This window comes from Suricata suricatta, chromosome 4, assembly GCF_006229205.1.
Source record: "Suricata suricatta isolate VVHF042 chromosome 4, meerkat_22Aug2017_6uvM2_HiC, whole genome shotgun sequence".
Classification (NCBI taxonomy): Eukaryota; Metazoa; Chordata; class Mammalia; order Carnivora; family Herpestidae; genus Suricata; species Suricata suricatta.
Window position 1 is genome coordinate 10,451,759 of NC_043703.1, and position 11,128 is coordinate 10,462,886.

Genomic DNA, 11,128 nt, shown 5'->3' on the forward strand with positions numbered 1-11,128 from the left:
CCACCAACAGTGTAGGAGGGTGCCCGTCTCTCCACATCCTCACCAGCATCTGTAGTCTCCTGATTTGTTCAGTTTAGCCACTCTGACTGGTGTGAGGTGGTATCTCAGTGTGGTTTTGATTTGTGTTTCCCTGATGATGGGTGATGTTGAGCATCATTTCCTGTGCCTGTTGGGCATCTGGATGTCCTCTTTGGAGAAGTGTCTGTATATGTCTTCTGCCCATTTCTTCACTGAGTTATTTGTTTTGTGGGTGTGAAGTTTGGTGAGTTCCTTATATATTTTAGATACTAGCCCTTTATCTGATATGTCATTTGCAACCACCTTTTCCCATTCTGACGGTTGCCTATTAGTTTTCTTGATTGTTTCCTTTGCAGTGCAGAAGGTTTTTTATCTTGATGAGGTCCCAATAGTTCATTTTTGCTCTTGATTCCCTTGCCTTTGGAGTAGGAAACTGTTGTGGCTGAGGTCAAGGAGGTTGTTTCCTACTTTCTCCTCGAGGGTTTTAATAATTTCCTGTCTCACATTCAGGTCCTTCAGCCATTTTGAGTTAATTTTTGTGTATGGTGTAAGAGAGTGGTCTAGTTTCATTCTTCTGCATGTTTCTGTCCCGTTCTCCCAACACCACCTGTTAAAGAGGCAGTCTTTTTTCCATTGGATATTCCTTCCTGCTTTGTCAAAGATTAATTGGCCGTACACTTGTGGGCCCAGTTCTGGCTTCTCCATTCCATTCTATTCCATTGGTCCATGTGTCTGTTTTCGCGCCAATACCATACTGTCTTGATGACAGCTTTGTAGTAGAGACTAAAGTCCGGGATTGTGATGCCTCCCGTTTTGGTTTTCTTCTTCAATATTACTTTGGCTATTCGGGGTCTTTTGTGGTTCCATGCGAATTTTAGGATAGTTTGTTTTAGCTTTGAGAAGAATGCTGGTGCAATTTTGATGGGGATTGCATTGAATGTGTAAATTGCTTTGGATAGTAATGACATTTTAACAGTATTCTTCTGAACCATGAGCATAGAATGTTTTTCCATTTCTTTGTGTCTTCTTCAATTTCCTTCACAAGTTTTCTATAGTTTTCATCATCCAGATCTTTTACATCTTTGGTCAGGTTTATTCCTAGGTATTTTATGGGTTTTTGTACAATTGTGAATGGGATCATTTTCTTGATTTCTCTTTCTGTTGCTTCATTATTGGTGTATAAAAATGTAACCAATTTCTGTACATTGATTTTGTACCCTGTGACTCTGCTGAATTCATGGATCTGTTCTAGCAGACTTTTGGTGGAGTCTGTTGGGTTTTCCATGTAGAGTATCATGTCATCTGCGAAAAGTGAAAATTTGACTTCCTCTTTGCCAATCCTGACACCTTTTATTTCCTTTTATTGTCTGATTGCTGATGCTAGGACTTCCAGCACTATGTTAAACAACATTGGTGAGAGTGGACACCCCTGTTGTGTCCCTGATCTCAGGGGGAAAGCTCTCAGTTTTTCCCCATTGAGGATGATATTAGCTGTGGGCTTTTCGTAAACTGATTTTATAATGTTTAGGCAAGTTCCTTCTATCCTGACTTTCTCAAGGGTTTTTATTAAGAAAGCATGCTGTATTTTGTCAAATGCTTTTATCTGCATCTATTGACAGGATCATATGGTTCTTATCTTTTGTTAATGTGATGTCACATTGATTAATTTGTAAATATTGAACCAGCTCTGCAACAAGAATGAATCCCACTTGATCATGGTGAATAATTCTTTTTATATGCTGTTGAATTTGATTTGCTAGTATCTGTTGAGGATTTTTGCATCCATATTTATCAGGGATCTTGGCCTATAGTTCTCTTTTTTTTCCTGGATCTCTGGTTTGGGAATCAAAGTGATTCTGGTTTTGTATAGAATGAGTCCAGAAGTTTTCCTTCCATTTCTATTTTTTGGAATAGCTTGAGGAGAATGGGTTTTAATTCTGATTTAAATGTCTGGCAGATTTCCCCAGGGAAGGCATCTGGTCCAAGGGTCTTATTAGTTGGAAGATTTTTGATAACTGAGTCAGTTTCTTCACTAGTTATGGGTCTGTTCAGGTTTTCTATTTCATCCCGTTTGAATGTTGGTAGTGTGTGGTAGTGTGTTTAGGAATTTGTCCATTACTTCTAGGTTGCCCAGTTTGTTGGCATATAATTTTTCATAGTATTTCCTAATAATTGTGTGTATTTCTGAGGAATTGGTTGTAATAAATCCATTTTCATTCATGATTTTGTCTATTTAGGTGCTCTCTCTTTTCTTTTTGAGAAGCCTGCCTAGAGGTTTATCAGTTGTGTTTATTTTTTCAAAAAACCAACTCTTGGTTTCATTGATCTGTTCAGATATTTTTGGATTCTACATTGTTTATTTCTGCCCTGATCTTTATTATTTCTCTTCCTCTTCTGGGTTTGAGATGCTCTTACTGCTCTGCCTCTAGTTCCTTTAGGTGTGCTGTTAGATTTTGTATTTGTGCTTTTTCTAGTTTCTTGAGATAGGCCTCGACTGCAATGTATTTTCCTCTTAGGACTGCCTTTGCTGCGTCCCAGAGAGTTTGGATTGTTGTATTTTCAATGTCATTTGTTTCCATATATTTTAAAATTTATTCTCTAATTGCCTGGTTGACCCAATCATTCTTCAGTAGGGTCTTCTTTAACCTCCATGTTTTTGGAGGTTTCCCAGACTTTTTCCTGTGGTTGATTTCAACTTTAATAGCATTGTGATCTGAAAGTGTGCATGGTGTGATCTCAATTCTTGTGTATTGATTGAGGGTTGCTTTGTGACTCAGTATGTGATCTGTCTTGGAGAATGTACATGTGCACTCGAGAAGAAAGTGAATTCCATAGCTTTGGGATGTAATAGAGTTCTAGATATGTCTTGTCAAGTCCATCTGTTCCAATGTGTCATTTAGGGCCATTGTTTCTTTAGTGATTTTCTGTCTAGTTGATCTATCCATCGCTGTAAGTGGAGTATTAAAGTCCCCTGCAGTTAGCACATTCTTATCAATAAGATTGCTTATGTTTGTGATTAATTGTTTTATGTATTTGGGTGCTCCCGAATTCAGTGCGTAGACGTTTATAATTGTTAGCTCTTCCTGGTGGATAGACCCTGTAATTAGTATATAATATCCTTCTTCATCTCTTGTTACTGCCTTTAAAGTCCAGGTTATCCAATATAATTGTGGCTACTCCAGCTTCTTTTGACTTCAGTTTTCTCCATCACCTCACTTTCAGTCTGAAGGTGTCCTCAGGTCTAAAATGAGTGTCTTGTAGACGGCAAATAGATGTGTCTTGTTGTTGTTGTTGTTGTTGTTTTTTATCCATTCTGATACCCTGTGTCTTTTGATCAGAGCATTTAGTCCATTTACATTCAGTGTTAATATTGAAAAACATGGGTTTAGAGTCACTGTTTTCTCTGTGGGATTCATGCTTGTAGTAGTGTCTCTGGTACTTTGTATTCCTTGCAACAATTCCCTCTAGAGTCCCTCTTAGGATCTCTTGTAGGGCTGGCTTAATGGTGATGAAAGCCTTCTTTTTTGTTTGTTTGGGAAAACCTTTATCTCTCCTTCTATCCTGAAAGACAGGTTTGCTGGATAAAGGATTCTTGGCTGGATATTTTTCCTGTTCATCACATTGAAGATTTCTTGCCATTCTTTTCTGGCCTGCCAAGTTTCAGTAGATCAGTCTGCTACTATGTTTATGTGTCTCCCTTTGTATGTTAGGGCCCTTTTATCCCTAGCTGCTTTCAGAATTCTCTCTTTATCCTTATATTTTGCCAGTTTCACTATGAGATGTTATGCCGAAGATCGATTCAAGTTATGTCTGAGGGGAGTTCTCTGTGCCTCTTGTATTTAAATGTCTGTTTCCTTCCCCAGGTTGGGGAAGTTCTCAGTTATGACTTGTTCAAGTTCCCCTTCAGCCCCTTTCTCTCTTTTCTTCTCTTTCTCGAATTCCCATGGAACGGATATTGTTCCATTTGATTGCATCACTCAGTTCTCGAATTCTCCTTTTGTGCTCCTGGATCAGTTCATCTCTCTTTCTCTTGGCTTCCCCTTTTTCTATAATTTTATGTTCTAATTCACCTATTCTCTCTGCCTCTTCAATCTACGCAGTGGCCCCTTCCATTTTATTTTGCATCTCATTTAGAGCATTTTGTAATTCATCATAACTATTTTAAGATCCATGATCTTTGCAGCAATGGTGACTCTGCTGTCTTCTATGCCTTTTTCATGCCCAGCAATTAATTTCATGACTATTATTCTAAATTCTTGTTCCATTATGTTGTTTATATCTGTCTTGATCAATTCTTTAGCTGTCATTTCTTCCTGAAATTTCTTTTGAGGAGCATTCTTCCATTTCATCGTTTTGCTAGCTTTCTGTCTCTTGTAAGTTTTAAAAGCTTGTTATGTGCTCCGCACCTGTGAGCACTGCTGTATTAAAGGGGCCTCCTACCCTGTCCAGGCCTGGCCGTTCAGGAAGTGTTTTTTGAAGGCTGTCACTTGGTATCTCTTGTGTCTTTGGTGGTTTTATTTCCCTGCTCGCAGTGATGTTTTGGACTCTCCACCGTGTGTGCTTTGGCTTGTTCCTTGAGGTAGCCCCAGAAAGGAAAATAGACAAACAGGGAATGAGAACACACAAACGCACAAACAAATCAAACAAACAAGCAAACATACCAAACAACAACAACAACAAAACAAAGGACAGTCTGAAAACATAAAACCAGAAATCCCAGCTACAAGTAAAGAACAGGGTGGAGGCTGTGCTGATGGAAGAGCACATCAAAGAGAGAAGTGACGGGGGCGGGGAGAATGGGAAAGTGAACGTTGACCAGGCAGAGAGACTAAAAGGCTTAATCTAGAGAGAGAAAAAGGAGAATACAGAAGGAGGTGAGGAGAGAGAAACGAGGGTCATGTTTCCCAGAGGAACTATAAAGCCGGGTTATTCCAGGGAGAGAGAAAGGAATGTACAGAAAGAGGTGCAAAACATGCATCAGGAGGATGAATGGACCATGTCTGTTGAAGCAAACCTCTAACCAGAATAACCAGCCTAGAGGAGGGAGAGATGAGAATGAGGAAAGGGCGCATATATCTGAATAGCAGAAACTGACCTAGCGTCAATCATGGTGGTGCAGCAGCGCTGGCCTTGGGGCAGGTGCCGTCTGTTTCTGCAGCATCTGTTGGGCTCCCGTAAATGAGCAGCCACCCAGCGCAGATGGGCATGGTTTGGTGTAGGTGAGTTCCACCTCCACTGTGGGCCCCGCTGACTGATCCCTGAGGCCCAGCCTTGGTGGTTGTAGACAGAAAAATGGCAGCACTCCCCCCACCCAGCCCCTGCTCTTCGGACAAGGTGTCCCAAATCACTTCTTTGGATCCATCCTCACTGTGCTGTGGGCGCAGGAGAGGTGGGCCATCTACTATGCCCCACGCCCAGCCGTGTTCCAGTCTGTCACTCTGCGTGCATTAAGCATGCCACCAGAAATGTAATCCCGGGAGCCACTGCACTTCAGAGCAGGGGACCGGTTCCTCCTGATGCCGACTGCGCCCCTGAGGCACCACCGACCTGGAGGGAACTCCCCTTGACCCCCAGCATGGGAAAAGGGCAGCCAGTCCAAAGAAAGCCCCGGAGTTAGAGATGGGATCTCCATCTGAAAGCCTTGCAGTTCGATACGGGATGACAGGATCCCTCTCTGTCCTGGGCCGAGGTTTTCCTCTTGTCCAGACACAGCTCTGTGCCTCCCCAGCTGCTTTTTGCTTCCCTTCGTCTCTCCACAGCAGGGGCTCCCTCCCCTCTGCGCCTCTGAGGCCCGGCCTGTTTCTGTCTCCCCCAGTCCGCGGTCACGCGCCTGTGACGCTGTCTTCCTGGTAGACTCCGTCTCCTTTCCTCCCAGACTCTTGGGGTTCAGAGTCCTTTGGCTTCAGTCCTTCTTTGTTAGAGATGCGGGCAGGAAGTACGGAGGCCCCTACTTTTCCACCATGTTTTTTTTTTTTCCAACTCTAGACTGTCATCTCAACCCATCTTTAGAGGGTCATCCCATGTGGGATGTCAGAGCCTGAGTGGCAAGACGAGGGTTTATGTGCAGGGAAGATGGTTGTGACTGAAATTGGAAATGAGTTACATATGGAAGGACCAATCATGTAATTAACTGTGCCAGAGATCACATGAGCTATGCAACCGTTGAAGGGAGGTGAAATGTCAAGAACTAGGATGAACCATGTGGTGGTGTGGACTGGGGCAGGTGTGTGGTGTAAACTCATGGTTTTCGGTACGTGTGGATATAAATATGCATGTTTATATGTGTGTATATATGTATACATGTATATAGTCAACTGAGCAAGCGTCTTGGGCAGGTAACACCACAAGAGCAGTAAGCACACCTCACACCCAGATCGTGGCTTCTAAATACCCTTTCCCACTAACAAGTGGGAACTAGGGCTCCTTGGGGGAAGTGGCTGGCTCCAGGCCTGAAGCAGAGAAAGTCCAAGATGAATGTGGAGCATCTTATTCCAGAAAGCAAGGAAACACATTCCGAGGACTCAGTGGTGGACTCAGTTCTGCCCACGTGGGAGGATTACACAGGGGAGATGATGTTTGAAGTGACCTGGGAACCTTGAAGGAGGAGTAGGGTTTTGCCAGGCAGCATGTTGAGGAAGGAGGAAGGTACTTAGGGGCAGGGGCAGCCTGATGAGTAAAGAGCAGAGGCAAATTTTACCTGCCAGGGAGCAGACATGGCTGAGGGTACAGATGGAGCTGGACCCTGACTGTCCTGTGTGAGCCCCGCACAGAAACTTAGCCTTGACCGTTAGTTTGTTGCCTAGAGCTGCAGAGCACGTTATCCCCAACATCAGTGGCTGCAGGCAGCGTGCATTATCCTGCGTTTTCTGCAGGTGAGAATCTGAGCTGCTTGGCTCGGGGTTCTGGCTCGGGGTCCTCAGCAGGCTGCAGTCAGGGTGCGGCCGGGGCTGTGGCCATCTCCCAGCTCCCTGGAGGAGCCTCTGAGCTCACGCACGTGACAGCCAGCAGGCCTTGGGGCCTTTCTGGCCATCAGCAGTGACCTAAGCTCCTTTCCATGTGGGTGTCACCTTAGGGAGTCTCAGCATGGCAGCTGGCTTCCCTGACAGTGAGGGGTTTGAGGGAGAGAGTGGAGCAGAGAGCCCCCACAGGAAGGCACAGTCTGTTTAAAACCTAATCTCAGAAGTAACATCCCATCACATCCTCTGTATTGTGTTTATTTGAAGCAAGTCACTAAAGATAGCCTTTGCACAGGGGGCATGACTCACACAAGGACACTGTCACTAGGGGACAGGATTGGTGGGGTCCCAGAGTGGGAGGCTGGGGAACGGGGAGGGGCACGGTCCTGCATGCCTTTCCGGAGCCATCGGAGGGAGAGGAAAGAGGGCATAGGGCGCCCGGCGATGCCTCCCAGTTCCGTGTGTGCGCCTGGCCACAGCGGGCTTCGTCTTCAGAAATGTGGGATGGGATCCCTGCTGTTTGAAAACCCGCCGCTTTCTTAGTACTTGTTAGGCAGGTTGGTGCATGGACTTGGGTGGGTGGAAGCGGCTTCTGCGGAGAGGGCTTTGCGGGCTCCCTTTGTTGCCAGAAAACAGGTGCAAGCTGCTGGGCAGGTCCCCCGTTTTACTGCGCATGCTCAGGCCCGGGGAGCTCGGGGCTGTCACCCCCTCAGTTTTATCTCCCGCGTGGCTCTCCGCCCACACTGTTATTTGAGAGGTAAATGACACGTGGAGGTTGCTTGGGGCTGAGGCCAGGCTGAGGCGCCCCAGGCCCTGCAGTTCTGGCCGATCCCTCTCAGAGGCCACGCCGTGATCTTGACCGGGGGCATTGAAGGATGGCTTCTCCTTCCTGACCTCTCCCCTTTGTTTGAAGTCTGACCTGAACACCAGTTACTTTAAAGAATGTTTCCACGGAGATTTTGGATTTTTCACTTCAGGCATGTCATCCGCAAGCCAGTCTAGACAGGGTTACCTGCGCATTGGGGAAGTAGATGTGGCCGCAGGGTCCTGGGATGGGGGAGGGCAGGTGGCCAGGCCATCACCTGTGAAGCTCTGCGTCTGGAGAAGAAGTATTTCAGGCTAACTCGCTGCATCTTGTCCTGGTGTCCTTGTGTTCAAAGTTGAAAACAAGCATGTAGATCGTCCTTTTCACCCCAAGTGACTCCTGAGAAGGCAGCCGTCTGGGCGTGTGGTCGAGTCCTGCTTCTGGAAGGTGTGAGCTGGGCCCTTGCTTCTGTGCCGTGAGGGGCTCGCTGCCGCCACCTGGGGCCCACCCAGCACGAGCCTGTGTAGCCCTGGGCTGTGTTATGCTGCTGACCACCAGGTGTGGAAAGTTAAAAATGTGATTTATTCCACATTAAAAAAATGGTTATTCTTGTTGCTTAATATTTGTATGTAAGGCTGATCTTGAATCATAAGTGAGTGAAAACAACAACAAGATGCTCCTGGAAAATCTGTATTCAGTAATATTGTCTGGGGATCAGGCTCAGTTACATAAAATGATGGGGCAGTTTAAAGGCTAATGTGTACTAAACTTGGAAAAGACCATCTTTTAGTTATCTTGAGATCTTTTCTATATCCTCTTTTGTGTCTTTTGTTTTCCTTTTTGTGTAACTTGGACACTTGAAGCATTTTATCTTTTTAAAGATGTAGGTTTCTATTCATGTGAAATCTTTAATATTTGGAAAATTTGCTTTTCTGGTTAATTGAACTTTCCATATAGCTGAAGGTTAAGCAAAAATCTTTTCTAGAAAATCTTGTGAGTCAGTGTTTTCATAGTTTACAATGCATAATGAAGCCTTTTTAGCCCATGTTAGTAATTCTACAGTAGCATTAGCATAAAACTGAAGGACCTATAGTAGGCAAGATATGGAAAACCTGTGTGTCTGTCACCAGATGAATAGTGTGTGTGTATAATATTCCATTGCATAGGGAATCACGTATGTAACATGATGGAATTTTAGTGTATACCATCATGTTACGTATGTTGTGTTTGTATCATATGTACATCATTCCAACAGTAAACACAATCCTGCCGTTTGCAGCAACATGGGCGAACCTGGGGGAGGTTATGCTAAGTGAAATGAGCCAAACACAGAAAGATAAATACAGTATTGCTTATCTGTGGACTCTAAAAGTGTGGAACTCCGAGAAGCAGAGAGTGGAAGGCTGGCTGCCAGGGTCTGGGGGACAGGGGGTGGGGGGTGGGGGAGGTGGGAGCTGGTGGTCCGAAGGCATGAAATTCAGCCATGATCTCAGTGCGCTCTAAGGAGCTGATGTGCAGCATGGTGACTGTCGTTATAGTGCCCCGTGGTCTTAAATTTTGCTAAGACAAGAGATTGTGTTTTCACCACACACACACACACACACACACACACACACACACATACACACACTAACTCTGAGGTGACGGGTGTGGTAATTATCTTGGTTGTAGCATCATTTCAAGATGCGTACATGTATCAAATCATCCTGTTGCACACCTTTAAATACACACACTTTTAAAAAATGGTTTCCTTGAAGATTTTAATCAGTAGAATCACTAGAGAGCTTTCAAAAATGTTGCATTTTATTATAAACACAGGTTCCTGTTCCTGACTTCAGACATGTGAAGTGAAACTCTCCAGGGAGGGGCCCAGGGGCTGATATGTTGACACTTGCCCTGTGTTTTGGGAGCTCAGCCAAGTCCACCCTGCAGACCCCAGACCCCTGTCCGTCCTCTGATGGCAGGCCCGGCCCTGGGCTCCTGGCAATCCCATCTTCCTAGCTGGGGGCCTGGGTCCCGCCCATTTCCCACTGGGAATGTCGGGTCCCCCCCCCCCCCCCGTCACTCTGGGATGACCTTTGCCCTCCCCTCCCATCTGTTCACGGTCCAACTCACACGCAGAATTCCTCTGTCCCTTTCTGTTCTTCACAGCCTGTACCAGCACTTCACTTGGTCACTCAACACATTGTATTCCGATAGTGTATTTTATGTGTATCTTTTTAAAGAATTTTTTTTTAATTTGTTTTTAATTGAGGTGAAATTCTGTTTTTAGAGTGAAGAATTCAGGGGCAGTCAGCACTTTCATGACAACGTACAACCACCTCCATTAGTTCCAGAACAGCCATCAATCTGAGAAAGCTCCCGGCACGCTCAGCAGTCCCTTCCAACCCTTGCTGCCCTCAGCGCCCGGCAGCCACCAGTCCCCCTTCCGTGTCTGAGGATTTGCCCATCCTGGTGTTCCCTGTCGTGTGACCTCGTGTCCGGCCTCATCATGCTGTGTCGTTGGTCACGTTATCATTGGAGTCGTGTGCAGCAGTTTGCTAGGGCGACTGTGACAAAGGTCCACAGGCCAGGGGTGTAGCCGACAGAGAGCATGGAGGCTGCAGGTCCCCATCAGGCCCGGGCTCTGCTGAGGGCTGTCTCTGTGTTCCAGCGGCCCTGGTGTCCGTGTGTCCGGTTTCCCCCTTTTTAAGGACAGCAGTCACACTGGATTAAGCCTCACCTTGAAGATCTCATTTTAACTTAGTGACCTGTTTCAATACCCTGTCTCCAAATACTGTTACATTGTCCGGTGCTGGGGGTGCAGAGTTTTAACATTTGAGTTTGGCCCCCTGGGTTTGGGGCATAGATTCAGCTCCTAACAGTAATAGATTTTGTTCCCACTTTCCACTGGAGAGTTCTCTGAGCGCATGCCCCGCCTTTCTTCTAGACTTTGAGCTTGAGGGCATAGCTCACCTGTGTCCTCCCGGCGCCAGCCAGCCCTGGGTGGATGTTGAGCGCCACTGTCCAGACCCCGGTGCCGTGAGCGAGCGGCCGCTTCCTCTGTGTGTTCTCGATCTGCAGTAAGTACACAACGCTGGTGTCTCCAGCGAACTGTGATCCTGGCAACTCCTGTCGCCGGAGGAGGCAGCTTTAAACTAAAGTCTGCTCGGAAACTTGGCCTTTCTTTCTTTCTGATCAAAACAGACAAAAGAAATTGACTGCTTGAGACTTCCCAGGACCAGGCAAATATACTCATTTATTTTCTCCACACATCATGGGGAACAAGTTAAAATGTGTTGCCTGTCCTTCAGGAATTATCAAGAGCTAAAATAACAGAAATGCGGAGCAGACTGTGACTGGTGCACTA

General features: G+C 45.8%; 1 protein-coding gene across 3 annotated transcripts in view; it reads left to right on the forward strand.

Annotated features, from left to right (window-relative positions):
- Positions 1–11,128, forward strand: part of GGACT (gamma-glutamylamine cyclotransferase) — a 54,156-nt gene that overhangs the window by 15,115 nt on the left and 27,913 nt on the right. Inside the window, exon 3 of one of the 3 annotated variants that reach the window (XM_029936481.1) lies at positions 10,709–10,841. The exons of the other annotated variants lie outside the window; for them this stretch is intronic. The gene's annotated coding sequence lies outside the window, so the exon portion shown is untranslated. The remainder of the gene's footprint in view (positions 1–10,708; positions 10,842–11,128) is intronic. 3 annotated transcript variants of the gene reach the window in all.